The sequence below is a fragment of the Podarcis raffonei genome, chromosome 3, assembly GCF_027172205.1.
Source record: "Podarcis raffonei isolate rPodRaf1 chromosome 3, rPodRaf1.pri, whole genome shotgun sequence".
NCBI lineage: Eukaryota > Metazoa > Chordata > Lepidosauria > Squamata > Lacertidae > Podarcis > Podarcis raffonei.
The window spans coordinates 51,335,072-51,342,389 of NC_070604.1; the positions used below are offsets into that span (position 1 = coordinate 51,335,072).

A 7,318-nucleotide genomic window follows, 5' to 3' on the forward strand; every position below is an offset into this window, starting at 1 on the left:
TCTGCACATACCCCAACAAGGTGTGGGGCCCAGCACAGTGCTTTTGGACCCAGACAAGTGCCAGAAGTCTTGTTCCAGTTTTTCCTCTCCTGGACTCCAGTGGGGAGGAAAAGCTAGCGGTGAGGCTGGTACGAGAGCTGGGAGCTGCTTGGGTGTCTCTGGCTGCCAAAGGCTTGGAGAAGAAGCAACGGTGAGGAGGTGAGCACAATGTTGTATTGTATTATGTTTTACTCTTTTTGTTGGGAGCTGCCCAGAGTGACTGGGGCAACCCAGTCAGATGGGTGGCATTATTATTATTATTTAAAAGCATATGCATACATTATAATTGCTTAATAAATCGAGTATACACTTTAAATAATGTATGAAATGTAGCCTACAACTGCATTAACATTTTTGGGCAGTTGTATGCATTACCTTGCAGATTAGACTTGTGATCATCGCAGTCTCAATATCATTTCCACATATACTGCTGCCAAGCCAGGTATTCCTTATCCTATACTGTGCATTTGGGGGGGGGGGTGTACGTGCACATAAGAGCAAGACTTTGCAATTGTCTTTCCTAAAAATATATATATTCTTGTTCTCAGCCCAGTTTTCCTGTCTATCAAGGTCAATTTGAATTATATTACTGTCTTCTGAAATGTTGGTTGTCTATTTGTGTTTTGTGTTCTCTGCAAATTTGATAGATTCTCTCCAGTGTCTGGTTTTTAAATAAAATACTTTTTATCTTACTGACCAAGTCCTGTGCTGTGATCCCCAAATGTTTTGCAACACAAGACCCCCCCCAACCAAACATGACTTTTTAAAAAAGAAGCCCTTGGCCACTTTTACATTTTGCTCATGCCCACTTTGATATGTAGCCCCCAAAGAGTTGACAATAGGTGAGTGTGACCCTCGGCTAAAGAAAGCGAGCCATCCCTATCTTAGTCATTGATTAAAATATTGAAAAGTATCTGCCACGGGTGGCATCCCACTGAAAATCTCCCTCCAGTTGATGAGAACAACCTTGATGAACATCTTGAGTACTGTGTTCCAGTCAGCTGTGAATTGACCTGATGTTACTATCATTTTCCCTCACTTAACAGATTTGCAAACCAAAATACCATGGGGGACTTTTAGCCAATGCTTTGCTGAAATTGTGATAATTTTTGTCTCTGGCTTTTCCACAATCCAATAAGCTAGTAACCCAGACAAAAGAGATAAAGGTTAGTCTGGCAGGATTTATTTCTGACAGACCCATGCTAAAATTTTCAAATGCTGGCCTTGTTATGAAGAGGCTTACAAACAAACTCCTCCTTAATCTGTTCTGATATCTTCTCTCATATCAAAGTCTTATTGGTTCAAAAAAAAGGGGGGGGAGGAAAGATCACCAAACCAATTCAGAGACCATCGGATCTTGTCATTTGAATGTGAATTTCAAGGATAATGTGCCACAATATTTTTCTCGTCCTTAACAGATTTGCGCCAAATGTATTGGTCTGCTTTCATTTGGGCCACATCAATGAGGCTGAGTCTTATTGTCTAGCCAGTCCAGGACCTCCATACACACTCCCCAGGCTTGTGACCTGGGGAGGTCACGTCACTGCTGCAAACACAACTGTTTGACTTCACCTCCAGAGGTGCACTCCATTGAAGACCGACAGATGCCAGCAACAACAAAACAAAGCATATTTATTAAAAATAGGGTGAGTTTCCTAAATTGCAATTCCAGTAGTTGCAAAAGGAGATAAGAATGACAAGTCTTTTAAATACTAAGAATTAAAGATTATCCGTTTCAGCAGAAGAAAATAGAGTTCTTCCAGTGATGTGAATTTCATAAGCAGGTTTCCTCTTACCTTATCAATTCTCATTGGTTAAGCAATAATGCTTGTTCTCTGCTTAAAAGCCATAAAGAGGTCTACAGTGCCGCTGTTTGTGTGCACAGAGGAACCACATAAAGCAGTCCCTGGGATGAATATTGCCACCTGGAGAGTCATTCATGTGCAGGGCTAATCAAATTGATAAATGGCTTCTTCACATCGCTGCAAATGGCTTTAAAAAGGAGATCTGAAATAATGGGGGTGAGGCAGAGAAATAATCAGTTTATCCGCATGTCAAGTCACACTACAAATAAGGGGTAGTTCATATATCTTCAGCTATAATGGCTACTCTAATCCAAGGCGTGTGTGACTCTCTGGAATCCTCACCCGATTCTAAGGCACAGTTAGTGATCTGTTCTGGACGGGAGCTGCTTTCCTATGTGCTTACCTCTACATGACAAATTTATGCTTGTGTATATGCCAATCTAATTGTTCTGGCATCCATAAAAGAAATTTATTGTTATCTTAACAGAGTAGTTGTGACTTCAATGCAGGGATGTAGCATAAACCATTCATAACACAAAGTAACTTCATAAGAGCAAAAATGTAGCGTGCCAATTCAGCAACAACAATAGCTTTTTTAAAATAAGAGCAAAAATGTAGCATGACCATTTAGTCAGCTGTCCAAATCTGTTGACTGTCATACACCCCACTGTATGGCTCACTCTGATTCTAGTCTTTTAAAAGTACTAATAATTTTTTTTGTGTGGTTATAAGCATAGCAGCTGTCTTATTTTTCTTCTCCCTGTAGCAGCCCTGCCACCATCACCACCATACAGGCCCCCCCCTCAATATGCCCCAGTGGTTGAGGGACCCTCCAGGGCAGATTTTCAGGCTGTGCAAAGGTGGAAGAGAGAGGGGACTCTGAAAGTTCCACAAGTAAACCTTCCATTGCGCAAGCAAGCTGCCACAACTGAATCTCACCCAATATTTCATTTGCGAAATGCCTAAGAAACTAAGCCCAGTTCACAATAGCTACAAGGACAGCCCTGCACAATAGGTTTGCAGTATAGTGTTGGCAGACAGTGGCAATAACTTCAGTGCAAAAGCACTGCTTAGTTGAAGGTGCTGGGGATTCATTTAGTCTCTCCAACCAGAAATGGTGCCCTAGGATGGTGGGATGATTCTTAAATTAGACTGGGTGTGTAGCAATTATGAGATGGACAATTTTCCACCTGCCTGCTGTATAATACACTGAGCTTCAGAGTTTTACACTACATTTGATTGTGGTTTTATATCTTGATTTTATTCTGTGAACCGCCCTGAAACCCCTGGGTATAGGGCTGTGTATAAATAATAATAATAATAATAATAATTAATAATAATAATATAATATGAGATTCATGTTGATTCTGTGTTGCTGTTCTACCCAGCTTCTTATAGCCTAGGCTAAAGGTGCTTCCAGATGACCTGTTTATTGACCATGCCAGATATGGTTTTAGGGTACCATGACCAGTTCAGCCACAGGGGCGTGCCACAACAATGCTGTAGAATGGAGTATGAGAGGCCGCTGAAATTTGTTGAGTTCTCCTTCATGGAGCTATAGGTGGCAGCTTCTCAGAAAAGGATCTCCAGACCCTAGCCTAGACCAACTCTGCCCACACAACGTGGCCGTTGTATCTTCCTGACCAGAAAAGAGTTGTAAGAGGCTTCCTGTTGAGTCTTGCTTGTGCAACAAGGGGGTTATGTGTATGATTCAGTTGGTGGGAACCTGCTCATCAATCTTGGCTTATTTCTTAGCCCCGACCTCCTGCATTCCTCTGCTTTTACTCTTAGGTCTTGACTACTAGCCTGTCCCATGACCGTTGGCTCATGCAACACTGTTGCCCATGGCCCAGCCCTGACAATTTGTTGTTGTTTAGTCGTTTAGTCGTGTCCGACTCTTCGTGACCCCATGGACCAGAGCACGCCAGGCACTCCTGTCTTCCACTGCCTCCCGCAGTTTGGCCCTGACAATACAAATATGCAAATACTACAAATTGTGGATAGCTTCTGGGCAAGTAACAGATGCATCTTAGATGGGGAAATTGAAGTCCTCCCTATATTTTGGATTGCAGTCCACAACATCCCTATTCATCCCTGGTCACTGGCAATGCTGGCTAGAACTGATGGGATTTGGAGCCCAGTAACACTTGGAGAGCCAATTATTCCCCATGCCTTTCTAAAACATCCTATGCTGACATGAAAACTTTAACCAGGAGTGTATACATTTTCAGCTACACTTCAGTATAATACTACCATACAGTGATTTTCTTCGGGGGGGCGGTACTGCGTACCCTTGAGTACCCCCCAGAAAAACCCACTGCTACTATACATGATTAGACTAATATCAATTTGAAATTGTTGTTACATATTGTTGTTTTTATTGTTGATGCTTTTCTCTTTTTTATTGTTTCAGGGGAAATGATTCATAAATGAAATGAAACAAATAATCTCTCCAATTACAAGCAGGATTCCTGTGCCTTTAACATCCGTGACAGGCAGAGGTTCCATAGAGGAAGCTTTCCCACCAATGCAACTGTTAAAATCACATAGTTACTGAGGAGTCCCTCCATATTTTTTAAAAAGGTAACCTCTCTACCCTGAAATAAAAGATCCAGTTAATGGAACAAACTGAGGTTTGATGTTATATGCTTTATACCTATAATTTCAGGTTCTCACTAGAATCTACTGTCAATGGCCTTTTTAGTCACTAAGGTGTTAACTGCTCATGCACTGGTACTCCTGAAACTGGCGTGCAATACCTGTGACTATTTTATAGTGGTCCTTGATACTCTATTACTGTTTGATCCCCAAGAGATGCAGGCAAGCACAGCAGTCAACAGCATGCTAGCTTGGTCTTTGATTCAGTGGTTTATTCTGTTTTGAGTACTGATGCAAAACGCCACATGTACAAAGAATACATTGAATGATTTTTACTGTTTGAACTCAAAAAGTATCCCCACTCCTTCTGCCTTGGTTTTTTAACACAAACACACAGCTCCTTTCTCAAAAGGCAGGATAAAGAGAATGAACATCACTGAACTCAATGGGATTTACCGTCTAATCCTATGCACTCAGAAGTAACGCCCCAATCTTATGCATAGGAACAAATCCCATAAAACTCATTGAAACTGTAATCAACCCCCCCTCCCCAAATCCCACAATTCGCTGTGCATGTAATACGTGGAATTAACTTCCTGTGATTTTTCTGCTCTCAGATCTTCAGCATTCAGAATGATGTTTTAGACCAGGAATGTGGATCAAGAACCGTTCCCCCCCCCCCAATCAAGGGCTGCATTCTTTCAGGGGAAATCTGTTGGCGGTTGCATACTTGCTGTGGATGGAGGAGCATCCAAAAGTGGGTGAGCCACGCCCTTTTTTTAATGGTTTCATTGTGTAGCAACCATGTCTTCTCTCTCCTTCACTCTGTCACACACAATATGGAAGAGGAAGTTTTCTCCACATGGTTGCCTGGAGAGCAAGAGGTCAGAGGTCTTCAGGTCACCTGCCCCTGAATTAGACACTTAAAAAAAATGCATGTGGTGTCATTTGGAACTAGCGCTGCAGACTCCAAACTCTTAAGTAATATCTGTCATTTTGAAGAATTGCATAGAAATCAAAGACAACCCCATGCTGCAGTGATCAGAGAAGCCTCTGACCAAATATTGCCTTTTACTCAATTTTTCAGATGGGTACTTAATGGTCCAGTTCTCCACTCTCTCTTAAAGCACCTTTTAGTGGCTTGTCTGTTCAGTGTTTGGGGTGCATAGTATCCAAATCTGCTTTGCAAACAGAAGGCACAGTTGAGCGGCAATAGCAAGCAGATACTGGATTAGTGATCAACTTCTATGCCTTTAGTTTTGAGTAAGTGGGATGCAGCAGACCAATGGCCTTTTTCTAGTTTAATTACAGGGAGTAATGAAATCCCATCTCTCAGATATTAATGCATGTACTCAATGGGATTACTGCATTTGTTTTACACATACAGATGCATTAACACTTTGATTTAATGTTGGTGGCTCTGTATAATATTGTTCAGGCATAATGTACAGGCTCCTTGCTCAGTTGCCAGGTCTGGGCTGGTGACTAGAGTGTTTTCTAGAAGAATATTGTCTATATATTTTATCTACCTTTTTTTAAGTGTAGCAATGTCTGTGAACAGAGCAACCTCTGCTTTGCATGCTTTTTGTGTCATAGGTGGCTGGGCTGATTGTTTTAGCTTAAGTCAATCAGTAGCTGAAATTTCGTTTCTGCATCACCTTTTACTATAGAGGATGAAGGGGAATTCATGTCCCAAGAGTAGTTTGTACAGGAAAGCAGGATGTGGTCTTAATATTTTATTAATCTCCAAGGAGGAAATTAAGGAGAGGCATAAGTGCTCAGTTACTAGAACCGGATGGTATTTAGCAGAATACTCTGCTTATAAGCTTGTTTGTGGGGGAGGTTCTAGTACATACAAGATTTTCCCAAGTGCACTTTTACTGCCCAATTCTTACAACGGAAGAAATCCTTATGCTTCTGTCTCTGTATCCTTAGTAGCCTTGAAGCTTTTGAAGGAGGCTTACCTACTGCTTAGGAAAATTCATTGTTGTTGTAGGATTAATATTTCCATTTCCAGTGCATGTTCTGACAGCTTTCTATTCCAGTGTAAAAAAGAATGCCAAATGCAGATAGGCGGGCAAGAATTTTGGATGCCAGATGACATAAAAGTAATCTGATAATTTGCAAAGTTAGGCATTTCAGGCACATTTTAACCATAATAAATACAGCTAAATTTGTTACCTTTTATATAAAATAGTATATTTTCTGAATACTTGAACTAGTATGACTCTTTGTAACTTTTCCTATTCTGAAAGAAAGCTATTAAAATGTTTAAATGTAGGGTAGTATTTGCCCCCCCCCAATTATTTCCAATCTGACATCTGTAATAATTCTTCTGTCAGAAAGCTGAAATTGTTTTATTTTCCCTATTAACTTTTTCAGGAGCACAAGTCCATTCCTTTTCACAGCTGTGACTAGCATGATATGAAAGTCAGAAAAAGCATTTGATTCAATCCAACTCATGCTTCTTATGACTAATACTTTGAAACCAACTTGCATGATACTTATTGGGGGGGGGCTTTAAAATATGAAATGTGCACGATCCACACAAATATATAAAATTTGATAAGCATATTGGGAAAACTTCTCAACTAGATTTCATACCATAGCCTGGTGACCACAATTTGGTAATAAAGGACCACTAGAAGCCCCTTTTTATTGTTTGGGACTACTTTGCAGGTCTAGCAATGAAGTGGGGCAGTTCCATGGTTGCCACAAAACCCCTTAGGCATGGGGGTGGAATATGTTGCTGTTCAGGCAGGTAACAACTCCCAGAGAAATTGGCTATGTATGCTGGTTGGGGCTGCAGAGTTAGAACCCAAAAAGATCCCCTCAGAGCACCTCCTCATGGATGGCACAAGTCCTACAGAAGATTA

At 41.0% G+C, this 7,318-nt stretch overlaps 1 long non-coding RNA gene across 3 annotated transcripts; it reads left to right on the forward strand.

The window, feature by feature from the left end:
* On the forward strand, positions 1 to 7,316 carry LOC128410388 (uncharacterized). 3 transcript variants are annotated; one of them, XR_008329483.1, is made up of 4 exons: positions 1 to 198; positions 1,458 to 1,685; positions 5,060 to 5,203; positions 7,171 to 7,316. It is a non-coding gene; the product is annotated as an uncharacterized LOC128410388 (long non-coding RNA). The 3 variants fall into 3 exon arrangements; XR_008329484.1 differs by lacking the exon at positions 1 to 198 and having other exon boundaries at positions 905 to 1,685; positions 5,060 to 5,705; XR_008329482.1 differs by lacking the exon at positions 1 to 198 and having other exon boundaries at positions 905 to 1,685.
* Positions 7,317 to 7,318: the final 2 nt, after the last annotated feature.